At 39.7% G+C, this 17,694-nt stretch overlaps 1 protein-coding gene across 1 annotated transcript in view; it reads right to left on the bottom strand.

The window, feature by feature from the left end:
- KCNK2 (potassium two pore domain channel subfamily K member 2) overlaps nucleotides 1-17,694 on the bottom strand; it is a 162,364-nt gene that overhangs the window by 131,940 nt on the left and 12,730 nt on the right. The gene's annotated exons all lie outside the window — the stretch shown is intronic.

The raw sequence follows: 17,694 nt of genomic DNA, 5'->3' as shown, positions 1-17,694 counted from the left end.
AAGCCAGGAACAACAGAATGAACAATGTTATTTAGAGGTGAGAGCCCAGGAAAACCTGCTCAGAACACATACACCACTTTGGATAACTACTCAAGGACATGTTTTAAATTACATTTAAAGGGGTGACATTGGTTAATAGGATTCAAGGGCGTTTTTTATTCAAAAGTATTAGTCAAGGCCAAACTACCTATAGATCGTAGAAAAGGACTTTCAGATAATAATTCAAGGGCAGAATTTCAGATGCTATCTAAATTAAGCAAAGGTTAGATGTATACTCTGAGTTATTTTGTATGCATTTAGGAAAAGCCCAAGATATGCAAAATTCTTAAAAATAATTATATCAAGTATTAGTCACAAGGTCATCCTTTGATGAACAGCAACAGGCAAGATTACAGTTCCCTTTGAATTTTATTTTGCAAAGGAAAATTGTCACATTCAGAAAAAAGATTAGATCCCTCCAGCAGCTCATACAGGGACATAATTAAGGGTACAAAGACCCAGACAAATTACTCCCCCAGGCCATTACAGAGTTTTATATGAGACCACACAAGCTTACATTATTGCTAGTAGTTACTGCATCATGGTTTAGCTAATCCCAAATTTGTCTTTAACTCTGTTCATCTGTTAATAAATTCTTGCCAACTCACCATCAACACACACATGCACACACACACACACACACATGAGTTAACTCCTGGGTACCTAGTTATAGATCCCCAATTATGGCTCAATTTTCATATCTCCTCATCAAATTATGTCCTACTCTTTCATGATACTACTAATTAATCAATTAATTAAATTGACGAACTGATTACTTTGCCAAGCAATCATAACTTCTAGTATTCAACCTTACAAAATAAATATTATTATTATTCTCACTCTATTATCTCACTTTATGTCTCTGAATTTGAGTACTCTTAGACCTCATATAATCAAAGAACATTTGTTCTTTGGTGACTGGTTCTTCACTTAGCATAATGTTTTCAAGGTTCATCCACCTTGTAGTGTGAATCAGAATCTTTCCTTTTTCAGGCTGAGCAATATTCCCTAGTATATGTTCACCATATTTTATTCATCATTCATCCATCAGTGGATACTTGGGTTGCTTTCCTTTGGGCTATTATGAATAATGCTGCAGTGAACATGGATATACAAATATCTGTGCAGGTCCCCTCTTTTTTTTTTTTCATCCTCACTGGAGGACATTTTTCCATTTTTTTTTTTTTGTACAGATAGAGTGGGAGGGAGAGAGAGGAAGAGAGAGAGAGAGAGAGAAACATCGACGTGAAAGGGACACATTGAGTGGCTGCCACCCGCACGACCAAGTAGGGCGGGGACAAACTGCAACCGAGGTACGTGCCCTTAGCAGGAACCGAACCCGGGTCTCTCCGTACCGCAGGCGGACGCTCTAACCGCTGAGCCAAACCGGCCAGGGCAGGTCCCCTCTTTTAATTGTTTTGGTATAGACCAGAAGTGGAACTTCTGGGTCATGTGGTACTTCCATGTTTAATTTTTTGAGGAACTGCCAAGATGTTTTCCCAGCAGCTGCAACATTTTACATTCTCACCACTAGTGCACAAGGACTCCCATTTCTCCACATCCCCATCAACATTTGTTATTTTATTTTATTTCTGTTTGTTTGTAAACAGCCACCTTAACTGGCAGGATTTGGAAACTTTCCGTGGTTCATGTTATCTCCATCCACCATTAGAACGGACACCCGACCTCTGGTTCTGTTATCCCAGGAGGGCTCACTCCAGTTTCCCACACGTTCACGGGCACCCACGAGAGTATGTGACTCATGCCAGGTGCTTGGCAAACATTTATTACAGAGGAAGAGATTCGATTCGATTCAAGGAGAGTCTGAAATGGAAAGATTAGTTTGTATTTTACCCATTGGTTAGGTGGGAGTCATTATGAACTTAGAGAAAGTAAATGAGGTGAAAAATGGATACATGTTTTGGGAAATTTTTTTTTGGAGGTGGGTCCATAAAGAAGTTGGCAGGAACACGCGCAGGTTCATGAGAGAATAGAGTCAAACCAACCCAAGAGGAGTTGATAGAAGACAAGGGGAAGTAAAAGGTGACTCCAAGTTCATCATCTTGGGCGACTGTCAAGCGGCAGGGGCACTGACAGAAACTTTAAAGTTTAATGTAAACACAATGTGTTTGTACTTTCTACTCTGCTGCTCTCATTTTTAGGCACAACAGCTCCCTTGGTCCATCCATTCTATGTCTGCTGATGTCCTTTCCCAGGGTGATATTTTGGATGAGAATGTACTCTTCTTGGTGTCCGAAAATTACCAGGCTCTTTTGACTCCATCACTAACTCATCTTATAAAACTGGATGGAGCTTCTGTAGAAACCTTCTCAAGTCTGTTTTCCTACCCATTGCTTCCTGAACCCGCACCTCCAATAAAACAGCCTCTTTGGATCAGCCATGCGATTAAATAATTTCTTCAGTACTTATTCCTTTGTCTTTATGTCCTCTATGAATTTCTTCATAAACATTGTTTGTGAAACTGTGAAGTCCTAAGAAAAAAGGGCATTGCTTAGTATGCTCCTAAAAAGTCCCAAACCTGACATTCTAAACAAAACCATGTTTAGCAGGCTGTGCCCCTTACCGATTATCAGAACAGACTTGCAAACTCCTTGATCTATCTGAAGATCATCAATGGCGGAAAGGATGTCTTAATTCTCTGCATCTCCCAGACACATGTAAACTAAAGAATTCAGCACACAGTTTCGAGGACAGATATCCGAGTTTAAATCTCAACATTTTCAGCAAAATAATAATATCAAAATGGGACTATCTATGATTTTCTTGTGTCTATTTTGATGGTATACGGAAACAACATGAACCACAGAAAATGTCCCGACCTTATTTTAGGCAAGAAAAAAAATAGAAAGTTGGTCTTTCCTGTATCAGTTACTCACCAGAAATTAAATTTATATGTTCAAGTTTCATTTTATTTCATATTCTCTGAGCTCTTCTCACCAACGAACTACCAGTGAGCACGTAGTTTGAGGCAGACAGTCTGTTAAGCTCTTTAGATGGGCTATCCTATTGACGTATGCCATCATATTTCACTTCGGAAGTGGCATTTGTTATTTTCAGTTTACAGATAAGAAAACTGAGGCTTAGTGAGGAGAATGATTCCAAGTAAATCCCTAAGAGGTGGCAGAGTCACTTACTTAAGCTCCAAAAATATGACAAGGTAGAAAAGTGAAATGTGGCTTAATCCTCTGAATATTTAGTTCCTGAAACATTGCCCACTGATGCTGAGCATCCAATAGTTTCTCCTAGTCCAGCTAGGAGCGAGATGATAGACAAGGAGGGGAGTAAAGCATACAAATGTACAACTATCAAGAGAAGAACAGCCCTGGCTCATGTGGCTCAGTTGGCCGAGCGTTGTCCCAGGCACTGAAAGGTCACCGGTTCGATTCCTGGTCAGGGTACATGCCCGGGTGGTGGGTTTGATCCCCAGTTGGGGTGCATGTGGGGACAATGGCAGAAGAAGACAAGCCCGGGGTCAGAGGCCTCAGCGTTGTCCAGACCTGTTTGAGTCTGGAGGGGTTGCACAGCTGCCCACACAGAAAACAGTCCCTTCTTGTCTGCGGAGAACAGAACCTGTGCCATCAGTCATGTGGTGCCAAATGTTTTATTTGACCCTCCAACAGCCTTTAGGGCCTGATGTATCTGTGGATGTTCTTCTCACCTGCTATAGTGCTGGTGGCCACTGAAAACTGATAGCTGGCTGAATCCCAATTAGACACGAGAAAACGGTTTTGCCCAAGACCTCACAGCTAGCAAGTATCTAAAACACCAAATGGCTTCCTACTATGTCACACCAGCTCACTCCTAGTGACAGTGACTTCCCCCTTCATAAGCAGAGACTTCCTCTAAGTGGGTGGGTCTTTTGCTTGTATGAAGCTCAGGAACCCCGTTAGTCATTCAGTTGTGTAAATGGAGGCCCTGAAGGGTTAACTATCCTTCCTGGCATCATGGTTTGCTTAGGTGCAGAGGCAACTCTGGTAGAATCAGAAGGAATAATGTCTTTAAAGTCCAACAGGCCTAGGTTCAGATCTTAATCTTCCCATGGAAACTTGGACAGGCTAGGTGACCTAACCATCTGCTTTGTCATCTGTAAGATGGAAGTAATAATATACTTTCTTTATAGGTTTATTTTAAGGTAACTGCAAATATTACGTAGTACTTATTGATTGCGTGCCTTGCAACATGACTGTAAGGTGAAAAGTGCGCTGTTGTTCTGACAGATGAGGACAAAAGACAGAGGTAGGTTAATCAACTTGCCCAACATTTCCTAACAGTGAGGAGTTCAGATTCGACCCCATATCATATGGCTCAAAAGCATCACATGACTGCAGTATTATGTAAAGTACTTAGCAGAGGAACTGGACTATATCACACGCTCAGCTCAGAGCTCCTTCCATCACACCGTGCTTATCCAAGGAATGGCATTCCGCAATGTTCTGCAAAGTGGCACACCTGGATGGCTCGGCCCCCAGTTCATTGGCACGTGCCGCAGAAAATCAGTTTTCCTGGGAAGTGATAAACAATGACCGAAAAAGCCTTCATTCATTCTCCCTCTGTCCAAAACAGCCCAATCTCAGGAACCTCGGAGAGGATGAGCTCTCCAGAGGATAAATAAAAAATTATTAGAAAGCAGATTGTATGTGATGGCGATGATCCAAGTACTAAACTATTTATAGCCTTAAAAAAAAAAAAAAAAACTCTTGTGGAGAGAGAACTTAAAGAGAAAAGTTCCAGAACAGTCCATTAAACAGAATTGTGTGTGGTTTCTGACAATCATTTGTAAAATATCTAGAAGTCATAAGCTTTCCCTACTCGCTTCAAATCCAGGTTAAATGTTGTGATTTACCTTTCCTTTGAAACTGAGTGCCTCTATCAATTTACAAAATAGCTTGCCTTCACCTTACTTCCCTTCAATATCTAATTCTTCCTTGAAAATTATGTATTTCTAGTTTGGAAGACAACAAAAACATAACCATGGATAGGTTTTATTGGAAAACTGAAAAAGAGTCTCCCAAGTGGAGACACCAGGAAAATTGTTATATAACTCAGTGGCTTCTGTGACAAATGGGTTGCTGAAGCCACCCTTCATCTTTCGAGATTAATTTTGTTTTTAAGGGAGAAGTTTACGAACAGATGGAACTGTCCCCACCTTGCGAGAAGAACCACAGTCTGGTTGGCTTGTTAAAATAGGAGTATACTCAGGTTAGAGTAATTTTGCAGTCTGTAGCCCAATGCAGTTGATCAAGATTAAAAACACAGTATGACATTATGTTTAGCTTTATTGTTTGGACAAAACTCACAGAAATGGCTCCAAATTTGACTTTACATTCTTAGACGGTCGTCAAACAAAAAGGACTAATTACTATCTAATTTATATCATGTTTTCCTTCAGGAACAAACAGTAGGCACCCTTTCATTTCTTTTCTATTATCTGTTCAACCTCATTTCCACCCTAGCTGAAATCTTACTTCTTTTCTTTGATAGGGTAATTGTTTCCATGGCAACAATAAAAGATGTGAGAGTCTTCTCTGCTGCAGGTGAAAATAATCATAACATATTGATAAGCCATCTTAAAATTTCATTTTCATGTAAATGACCTTATGACAGAGAGAGAGAGAGGAGATATAGGAGCAAACAAAGTGGCATTCAGAAAGCAGAAGAGCTTGGAATTAAACATTTTCCCGTGATAAAGAAGGGTCAAACTGAGAGAGAATGTCAGATTGCCATGCCTCTTGATTAGATAATATAAGTAACAAATATTTCTTTAAAATTTACTGAGGAAAAAGAAAAAAAACTTCCTGTTTCAGGAAGACAATCAATTGATTCAGTTTCTCTATCCCCAAATCCTTTGGGGACAAAATCAAATATATAGAGATAAAAAAAATTAAATGATTCTAAAGCTTGTGTATAGTACAAAAAATGTGAGAATCTATAGCTAGAGTTTTCTAGACAATGTTTACAAATTTAAATTTAAAGAATAACCTTTGTTTGGCTCAGCAGTTGGAGCGTTGGCCTGCGGTCCAGAGAGACCCGGGTTCGGTTCCATCTAAGTGCATGTACCTCAGTTGCAGTTTGTCCCCGGCCCTGGTTGGTCGTGCGTGTGGCAGCCACTCGATGTGTCCCTTTTACATCAATGTTTCTCTCTCTCTCCCTCCCACTCTACCTGAACAAAAAAATGGAAAAATGTCCTCGAGTGAGGATTAAAAAAATAAAAATAAAATTAAAAAAAGAATAACCTTTGGACACTGAAATGAAAGGGGTTATCACCTTAACAGATACCAACTACACTTACCATCTGCTCTTAAGCAACCATTGTCTCCTGAGGGACCGCGGACTGCTGGTACCAACAGGCAAAATATGCCGGGGGAAGAGGAGCATGGATGATGAGTAGTGAATCTCTCCTTTGGGGACCTGACTGAAGCTCAGAGGACAACACCGTTGAGCCCTAGGGCAAGGAACTGAATGAAGTGAACCCTGGAGAAGGCTTGACCTCAGAGATCCCTAGATCCCTGGAGGGTGAGTGCATTTATGATGTCCCAAGTGAGATGCAGAGTCTCTCTCGTTTCTAAGATATAAAAACAAGTGGATTGAATTCTCTCCACCTCTGAAGTTAGGAGAACACGGGGAGGATGCTTCAAGCTGCCTTCTTACGTCTTGGAAGAGGATCAACAACCTGCCAGCTGCTACCACTGAACACGCACAGCTACCTCCTACCACCTTGGCTATCTCTGAAGGAAAGGGAGAGAAAACACAAATGACCGATACCAGAAATGAAAGAGATCAATACAGACTCTATAAACCTTAGAAAGACAATAAGAACATATTTCTTAATGGATTGCCAATAAACTTAGATGAAAATGACACTAATTATAAAGACTGACTTAGAAACAATAGACTACCATAATATTCATATCTAAATATTAACTGTTAAATAACTAAATTCATCATTTTAAAACTTCCCACAAAGACAACTCTTGGCTTGAGCGACTTCTTCGTTGCTGAATTCTATCACACATTTGAAGAAGAAATAATATAACCTTACACAACTCTTTCCAAATATAGTGGAAAAGGGACTACTTCATAACACATTTTCCAAGGTCAATGTAACTCGTATCTAAACCTAACATGGGCATTACAAGAATCCTAGAGCTACTAACATAATGAGAAACATCAAATGCTTTGCCCTCCCAAGAGCATGAAGAGGTGATGATATCCATTCTCACCACTTCCATTCAACGTCAAACTGACGTCATAGCAAGGGCAGCAAGGCAAGAGAAGAATAAAAGGTGTAAGAAATTGAAAGGAAGAAGTAAAACAATCTCTAGTACACATTACATGATTATCCACTTAGTAAATCTTAAGGCATCTATCTACAAAGTAAACATTAGAACAAATAAGAAAATTTATTAAGGTTGCAAGAAAGAAGGTTAGTAGTACACAAAAACAGTCGAATTCTTATATATTAGCAACAAACAATTGGAAAATAAAATTAAGAAAAAATACCATCAAAAATTGAAATACTGAGGGATAAATTTTATGAAAGATTATCAAGGTCTGTACATTAAATATTATAAAGTATTGTTAACAGAAATTAAAGGCAACTTCAGTAAATGGAAAACTACAAATGCAGACAAAATTGAAAGAATAAAGTCATATTACATACAAATATATGACAATTAATTTTAAAAGCTAGTGGGAAGGAATCATTTTTATGAAATACAAAAGGTATTCACATGAACCAAAATGGAAACTTTTATTGAGGAAAAGGAAACTTAGAGGAAATTTTTATTGGCCAATATCTACAGAAATGAACGGAGGGCAAGTAAGATCCATCAGAGATTTTCATAGCTGAAATCTATCAGAACTTTAAAGAACATATACTATTCCAGACCCCAGAAAATATGAAAAGCTTCCCAATTTTTGCTAGCATACAGCTAGCACAAAACTAGCATAAGTTAAATATCAAATCTTGATGAAAATAAATCAGTCTCACTTAGAAAAGTCCATGCAAAAATTCTAAACAAAATATTAACACATAGAATCCAAGTACATAGCAGCAAAACCCCTGAAATGACCGAGTAGGATTTATTCTAGATGTGAAGGAGAGGTTTGAATTTAAAAATGTATCATAATAATTTCATATTTTAGCAAATTGAGGGAAAACAATTCATGACCAGATTAATAGATGTTGAAATGACATTTGATAATATTAAAAGCCAATCTCAATAAAAATCTTCAGGTACTACAGGTAAAGGTAACCAATGAAATATTTACTAAAACCAAAAGTCAATTGTTCCCCATGTCAAAATAATAGAAAGAATCCAATGAAACTCGAGAATTAAGCAGAGATCATGGGATCGCTATGTCTATTCAATATTAGTTTAGAAAGTCTAGTGAAAACAATGAGATAAGAAAATTAAGTATTTGGTATAAATATTAAAAATGAGGACAGAAAACAAACTCTATTTTTGTGTACTTAAAAATCCTAGAGAGTTTTTAAAAAGAAAAACTATGAGTATTGATAAGATCATTCATGGCCCTGGCTGGTTTGGCTCAGCGGCTTGAGGACTAAAGAGTCGAGGGTTCAATTTCCGTCAAGGGCACGTACCTGGGTTGCGGTTTGGTCCCCGGCCCTGGTCGGGGTTGTGCAGGAGGCAACCAGTCAATGTGTCCCTCTCATGTGGATGTTTCTTTCTCTCTCTCCCCTCACCTCCCACTCTATCTGAAGATAAATAAAAAAAATATTCTTCGGTGAGGATTAAAAATAAATGAATGAGATAAGTTAATTTATAGAATGGCTGGATACCAGGTAAGCAGACTAAAATCAATAGATTTTTTCTTCTCTAGTAACGTATACTCTTAGAAAAAGAAAAAAAACATTCCTTTTAAAATAACAATAAAAACTGAATTGAATGAGAAAGGCATAGAACCTATGAGATCTAAAACCTTAATCTTATTAATCCTTGACCAGGATATAATTTAATTTGGGGGAGAAAAAGTATTTCAAAAAATTACTCCCCAAACTGGGTATTCATCCTCAAAATATTAAAATAATCATCCTATCTCATGTCATATATAAAATACAGGTAAAGAGTTCTATATAAATGTACTTTAATGTTTTATTTGGGCTTCTGGAGAAAACCTAGACACAAGCAAATAAAGAACTGCTTTGTGGTAGAAGACACAATAAAGAAAGACAGTAAACAAATAATAGATTTAGAAAACATGTTTGTATTACAAACGACAGGGCTTAAAAGCTATAATTATATGAAGAAAGCCTTCAAAATTGACAAGAAACAGACAACAACCTAAGAGAAAAATGAGCAACAGATATAAATAGGCAATTCACAGATGAACAGAACCAAAAGGCCAACAAATACATTTTTTAATTCACTAATGGGGAACTGGAAGCTGTTAAGAATAAACCATCTTAAACCCATCAGACTGGCAATAATTTTAAATAGTGATAATATTGTCAGGGGGAATATGTGGAAAAAGTATTTCCACATTGCTGGTGGAAACGTAAATGGATACAGCTCCTTTAGAAAGCAATCTGGCAACATTTATTAAGATTAAAAATAAATAAACCTTTTGACCAAGCAATCTCTCTCTTGGGTATATATCCCATAGAAATATAGCGATCAGTAAACAAAACTATGTGAGCCCAGATGTTTATTACATCACTCCAAATTGACAAAAATGTGTATACAAAGAGATACATTATATTAATCTATAGAATATAATATTCTTCAGATAATTCAGAGAATTTAGGTAATCCATAGAACACAATATTATTGTTTATATCTGCTAACCTGGAGGGATTTCCAAAAGCAATTAGTGAGAAAAGTAAGATGCCCCTCTCAAAACAAATGTGTATAGTATAGTTTCACTTTTGTAGAGCAGACGATGACAAAATATATATACATGTGTGTATGTGCACATGTGTACATGTTTACATGTGAGATCTGGTTTGATAATCATCGGGGACGTTATGGAAGAATACACGTAAAACTACACAAGTTAAGGGAAGGGGGTTTATACTTGCTCATGTTTACACTACTTGGTTTGGAGTCGAAGAGGCGAATATGGGAGGAAGGGAAAAGTAGGGACCAAAAGAACAAACATAAAAGGAAATACTATTCTGAAATGAAAACATTATGATCATCTCATTTACACAAATTTATAAGTTTGTGTGTACATGCATATTTTCTGGCCCCTATATATGTGTGTGTGTGTGTGTGTGTGTATATATACATAAATGTATATATGTATATATATATACACATACATATACACACACACACACATATATTGAGTGTACTTTTTTATGCACTTTACATATACTAACTTAACCTTCACAACAACCCCATGGGATTCAAACTATCCTTATTCTTAGTTAACAAATGAGAACACTAAGAGATTAAATAACTTCCCCAAAGTTACAGGACTGTTTAGCTCCGTGGCTTGGATTTGAACTCAGGCCCTGAAGCCTTGGTCTTAACCACTAGACATATTGGCTCCTAACCAACTTATGCCCAGGTCATATCCTTAAGCCAAATACACACTTGCAATGTAATGGCTATGATATGATTTGATTCCAGTAAAAAAAGAAACTCCTATAGCTATGTATATTTGTTTGATCAAGGAGAAAGGTATAGAAATCTCTGCAGGCTGTTAATTTATTAGGTCTGGAAGGCAAGAATGGATGTGAAGACACCAGTGGGCAATTAGCTAGAGACAGAAATATATATCACCGAGTCTCCTAAATAGTACAAAAATGTACGAATCACTGAGCCTTCTCCTCTTCTCCAGGACTTTGATATTTAAGCAACATGTGTTCAGTAGAAATTTCAGGCATGAAAAGCTTTATGAAGATGGTGCACAGGTAAGATTCTGAGAAGTCAGAGACGACCACGAGAAAAAGCTCAGGGCAGAAAACCGCAGGTCTTCCGAACGTATTCGCTGCGGGAGCCTAGGTGAGCACAAGCATTTTCGTATGAAAGCGGTGTTAACAGACCCGAGGCCGCATAGGTTTGTCCGGCCTTGAACGCCAGGGTTAGGAGCACACTGTTCTCTGAGCACGTGGACTGGGCACCTGCACCACTGGGCCTCCTAGAACTCTGAACGGACGCTGTGCGAAGCTGACAGTGGATGCTGGGCAGGCACCGGGCACGGCCCCAACCTGGGCTCCAGCCTGCAAGTCCTTGACCAAATACTGGCCCATCCAGAGACTGGTTCAGTCCATGTGACTTGTCCTCTGATCCAAACAAAGAAAGCCCACGGGGTGTCAGAGCAGGGCTTGGCCTGCAGAAACACTGCCCATCAGGGCCTTGTACCTGCCCCAGGAAGCTCATGCCCCGGCTGCTTTGCCAGAAGCCGAATAAATGCCGCACCCACAAAGGGGCCACGTTCATTTTCTCCAGCCCACTCTGGGCAGCTGGCTATGCAGCTGGCCCTTCCCCTCATCTGTGTCCTAACGACAAGGACACCGAAGGCAGCAGGAGTGAGTGTAGTGGCTGGGAGACAAAACCGGACGAATGAAACAGAGCATCACATAAAAAGTTAGGGCCAGCCATCTGGGATCAAGCATAACCTCTGCAACAGACCAGCAACTTCGCTCATCTAAATTTCCTCACCTTCAAAACAGAGTGCCTGCCCAGCCCGTGTGGCTCAGTGGATTGTGCGTCAGCCCATGGACTGAGAGGTCCCGGTTCGATTCCTGGCCAGGACATACGCCCAGGTTGTGGGCTTGACCCCAGTATGGGGAGTTGCAAGAGGCAGCCGATCCATGTTTCTCTCTCACAGCGATGTTTCTTTCTCACTTCCCCTTCCTCTCTCTCTAAAAAATAATAATAATAATAATAATAATAAAAAAAGCAAAATAAATAAAACAGAGTGCCTTGCAAACTAAACACTATTTTGTTAGACTGCTAATTGTTTTCAACCACTCCCAGTAGTAAAACAGATGTCAAAACAAATCTAGGAATTTGGTGCTTATGAAAATACATTTGCTGATTGATGGACTTTAGCTGCAACATATACCCTTAGATGTCAAATCTGTAACATGGCCAGGCTCACTGACTAAGGGCTCAACTATTGACCGAAACTGCTATGGAGTCATTTACCCTAAAATACTGTCACGTCTCTCCATTCTCAAAATGCTTCGCTGTAACCGAGTTCAAACCATGCAATAATATTAGGATGGCATACTTACGGCCAGGGGACAGATATTAAAAGGTGACTTATTAGCCCTGGCCAGTTTGCTCAATGGTTAGAGCCTCAGCCCTCGGACCGAGGGGTCACGGGTTCAATTCCTGTTCAAGGGCATATACTTGGGTTGCAGGTTTGATCCCCACTCAGGTCAGGGTCATGTGGAAGGCAACCAATCAATGTGTCTCTCTCTCACTGATCTCTCTCTCTCTCTCCCTCTCTCCCTCCCTCTCTTCCACTCTATCTGAAAAAAAATTTTTTTTAAAGGTGATTCATTAAAGGGTCACTGAACTGACTTGTTCAGCTATACACAGCTGGGCAATACAGCGGGAATTCTCTTTCTCAATGAGGGGTACGGAGAAAGAAGTCTTTGTAAGAGAGGGCTGGCTAGAGCCCAAAGAGCCCATGTTTTTCCAAGAATAAATTTTCTCCCTAATCTAACTGTACGGAGGGAAAAATATACAACAACAAAAACCAACTAAGCCCTAGAGTTCATGTAACGCAAGTTCACATCACGCAGGATTGATCACTTGAAAGGGTCCACGCAGCTATTTCGCAGTAGCAATAGCTCCATTAAAATGGAAGCCTCCCATCTGAGGGCGACTCCCTTCAGCTTAAGAATCTGCAGGAAAGCCATGTGCAAACAACCATACTATTCATACTGGAATATTGTATGACTATGCTCTTTCTCTTCTGCCCTACTAAGTCCTGTTTACTCTCGGGACTCTACCGCCGGTGATAAAGCCACCCCAGACTCACAGCCTCCGGGAAGGAACGAAGGACAAAGAAGTGAATCACTGATTTTGGAGTTTTCAGAAACCAAAGTCCTTATGTAAACATAAAGTTGGAAAAACAGTACTGTATAAAATGCAAGTCTTTTTCTTTTCTATTTTAGAGAACATAAAGGTTACCTGGGCTGGCAAAGGAGAGAACAATCGCAGGGAGGAAGAGATTAGATGCTCCTAAATCTTTGTGAAGGGGCCCCTGCTCTCCCCGAACCTAGGCCAAGTCTGGCAGGGGGAGGATGCATAGCCTCAGGCAGGTTTGGGGATTTCAGCAAAGCCTGTGACCTGACACTTGCTTCAGATGACCCCAGGAAGGCAGCATATTTCTTTAAAATGACTGTCACCCTGGCTGTTTTTGCTCAGTGGTTAGAGCATCAGTCCATAGATCGAAGGGTCATGGGTTTGATTCTTGGTTGCGGGCATGTACCAGGGTTGCAGTTTCGATTCCTGATCCCAGTTGGGGTCATGCTGGAAGCAACCAATCAATGTGTTTCTCTCACATCAAATTCTCTCTCTCTCTCCACCCCCTCCCTTCCACTCTATCTAAAAACCAATGGAAAAATATCCTTGAGTGAGGATTAAACAAAAAATAATAAACAAATCAAACAAAATGCACCATGCCCCTTCAGCATGGTAGTAGTGGAGTAGCAATGACTATACACAGTATCCAGCCAGCAGGGGACTGAAACAGCATCAGTGAATCACCTGTGGACCCAGAATGCACAAGGGAACAGACACAATTTCCTGGTCTCCGGAGAGGGGCTGGGAATTGCCAAGCAGACTTGAGGGGGCCTGATGTTTAGGACAAGGAAGATACAACCTGTGAGGACTCAGTGACCAGAGATGACACAGCAAAGCTGCCAAGGCAGATGTCCAAAGATCCATGCCAAGGACATGACCTGCAGAAAGCTCCAGAACCTAGAAGCAAACCCAGGATTTGGGAGGACCCTGAAACAATGGAAGAAACCTCAAATTGATCACAACTAAACTTCTATCAGGTGAAATAGGAAACCTGAAATAAAAGTTGAGTTCACTTAATAGGAAAGACACATTATATTTCTTAAACGCTCTGATTTATAGGCTGAGAATCATAAGCACTTCACACGACTACCTCAAGCATAACTTTTTCACTCTCCAAAGATAGATGACAAGTACTGTAAAGTTAAAAATATGTTCTTAATAGCCAATGTCCAATATCATCTATCAATGAAAACACATATTCTGTAATTTTTTTTTGAAAAATTGGGTCATTTAAAATCATTGACATAATTAAATCAAGTCTTTTCATCACTATTGAAATGTGATAATAATTTCTTGCAATAATCATACAGGAAAGCCATTAACATCTAAAGGTATTAATATTGAAAATATTTTTGGAATCCCTTTTTTGAAGTTGGCTTCTGAGATGGTATATGAACCCCCCAAGAAAGTAACTGTTATCACTAGGTTTCAACCAACTTACAAGCTATTCAAAGAAGAGACCTAAAGTCTTTGTAGTTAGACTTTATCTTTCATTATTAATAATATTTCAAAGCTTGATACACTTATTCAATAACTTTGGTCCCAAACATTATTTTTTTGTTGTTATTAATCCTCAATCGAGGATATTTTTTCATTGATTTTTAGATATAGAGTAGAAGGGAAGGGGAGAGGGTGGGAGAGAGAGAGAGAGAGAGAAACATTGATATGTCTCTCACATCGATAGGTTGCCTCCTGCATGACCCTGACTGGGACTGGGAATCGAATCTGCAACCCAGGTGTGTGCTCTTGCCCAAGAATAAAACCCACAACCCTTTGCTCCATGCACTGATACTCTAAGCACTGAGCCAAACTGGCCAGGGCTGGTCCCCAACATTATTAATGGTGTTCACAGCACAAAACCATTCTTCAAGAAAATCCTCATTAAAAGTATCCAGCCCTGGCCGGTTTTGCTCAGTGGTTAAAGCGTAGGCCTGCGGTCCTGAGAGACCCGGGTTCGGTTCCCGCTAAGGGCATGTACCTCGGTTGCAGTTTGTCCCCGGCCCTGGTTGGTTGTGCGGGTGGCAGCCACTCGATGTGTTCCTTTCACATCGATGTTTCTCTCTCTCTCTCTCTGTTCCTCTCTCTCCCTCCCACTCTACCTGAACAAAAAATGGAAAAATGTCCTCGGGTGAGGATAAAAAAAAATATATATATATATATCCAAAACACCACACTTCTGAAGGGTATCCAAAGGATTGGCAGAAATGGTACAAAATACAAACTCATTCAACAAGGGAGAAAAAGACAGATACTACTATGAACCTTAACCAATAGATCTATGGTGACTCCTGTTGAACAAAATCCTCCTGGCTTCTTTTTTCCCAATTACAATATACCAAGACATTGTGGTCTCCATTAAAAAGAGAAAACAAAAATATTGTGTCAAAAAGGGAAATAAAGGAAGAAGGGCATGAGAGGGTGATTTTTTTTGCAATATTTAACATACATTAATGCATCAGCACTGGCCAATCAGAACAGAGGCAGCAACTAATGGACACCCGTCATTAACAAGTGACAATGTACTGGGTATCTAAGCTGAGGATTAGCCCTGTTCACAGGTATCTTTCGAGGGGAGAAAATAGCTCCATTTTTTACAGAGAAATAGTTATTTTTCTCTATATAAAACAAACAGTCTCTGATGATAACCCACTTTTTGGAAGAGCCATGCATTGTTACCGAGAAGGCAAAAACAAACTGTAACAGTAAGCAATTTTATCTGGTCAGAAGGCTTTAAAGGCAAAGTAATGTCACTCTACGAGACAGAAAAGGGCCTACTACTTTTTTATTATAAACATGGTGTCTAGGTTCTATCAGAGAAAACTATGCTACATCCAGTTATTAATAATAGTATAATAAGGACCAAAGGGCTTCTTTTTATTAGAGACCTGGGACCTAGAAGATTATACTCCAGGGGGCAACAGGTGTTGCTTAGAGCGCTCTTTCCATTTTGAAAGAGAAAGGAATTCCACAAGTTTGCAGACCTGGCCAGTTTCATCTCTCACTTGCAGTGGTCTCTCTCACTCTCTCACCTCTCATCTCAGTCTATCTATCTGTCTATCTATCTATGTATCTATCTATGTATCTACCTATCTATCTATCATCTATCTATCATCTCTCTATCTGTATTTTTATCTCTATCTCTATGTCTCTCTCATTTTGCTCTTGACTCCTTCAATCCATTGGTCATATGGCAGCCAGGATGATCTTTTAAAACTGCAAATACAATCACATCTCTTCCCTGCAAAAAACTATTCAAGAAGTTTCTATTGCATTTAAAATAAAAGATCAAGTTCTTAGCATGACCACATGATCCTGAAGGATTGGCCCTGCGTATTTCTCTGACCTCATTTTGACCTCTCTCCCTGCCACCCATTGTTTCGCAGCCACCCAAGACTGAGTTTCTCCGCCCTCTGGCTGTGCACCTACACTCTCCTCATTGCCTGCCCTCGCTCGTTCCCATCACCCCGCAACTGCAGCTTAACCGAAGCTTTTAAAGAGGCCTTCCCTGAATCTCCAGTCAACGTTTTTCTTATCATTATAAGTTCGTGGACTGAAACATTTGAAGAATTTCAGTTTATTGCAATTATTATCCTACTAAAATTGTCCCAATTTTAGCTAATAGTACCCTTTTAAATGTGTTCCATATTCATGAACAAATGGCAGAGCCTAATTAGTCTGGACAGCTTCTTCACTGCATTCTATGATAAGATGGTTCATGTTCATCTACTCAGCATTTTTGAGTAATTTCTCAAAGTGTGGCAAAGCATGGGCTTAGGAGTCACTCCGTTCTAGAAAGGAGCTCTAGTTCAATGACTGAGAGAGGTCACCCGAGCGTCAAACCACGGCACCAGCCCCTTAGAGCTTAACCACGAGTCCTTGCTTGACTGCTACTGGATTGGGCACAATCCCTCCCCATTTCGGCGGATGTTTTCAAGCCGGACTTGCTTTTCAGTAACAACTGTTGACCACTTTGAGTTTCTGTTTTTCCCGTGCAGACCTTGTCTTTTTAAAAATTCCATGTATACCCAGTACCCAACAGAGAGATGAAGTACATAAGAACAAATCCCGTAAATAAAATTATACAATTATCATGTGTGCTCTAAATGAAAAGTATATTTTGCGATGAAAGCAAGTAGTCCTTTCAGTATCTTGCTCTTTTTGTCTTTCCCCTGCCTGGAATGTCTTTCCCTTCTTCTCCATCTACTCAGAGCTTAGAGCTCCGCAGAGGTAACAAGACCCCCTCCTCCTCGTCCTGGGACCCCAGGCACATTCATTACCCAAGAAGGAGCTGGGGTCTGCTTCAGTGAACATCTAAGTGCAGGGACGGACTAGCCTCACTGGAATTTCTAAAAAGACTGTGAAATACAAAAATCAAATTGCCCTTAAAACTGGGTCCCATGAATCTGTAGTGCTCAATTTACCAGTTATGTCTGTTATTCCAAAGCCTGAACAGCACCCCTTATTTACACACAAATCTTCTACCATTAGTAAACAGACTCATTTCTACTAGTGTCTATTATAGGTCAATGTTTTAAATTTTTAAAAAATGTTTCCATTACAATTGACATACAACATTATGTTAGTTTCAGGTATATAGCATAGTGGTTAGATATTTGTATAA

This window comes from Molossus molossus, unplaced genomic scaffold, assembly GCF_014108415.1.
Source record: "Molossus molossus isolate mMolMol1 unplaced genomic scaffold, mMolMol1.p scaffold_m16_p_20, whole genome shotgun sequence".
Taxonomy (NCBI): Eukaryota; Metazoa; Chordata; class Mammalia; order Chiroptera; family Molossidae; genus Molossus; species Molossus molossus.
The sequence above is the reverse complement of the archived record's forward strand: the minus strand, read 5'-3'. Positions and strand labels throughout refer to the sequence as shown.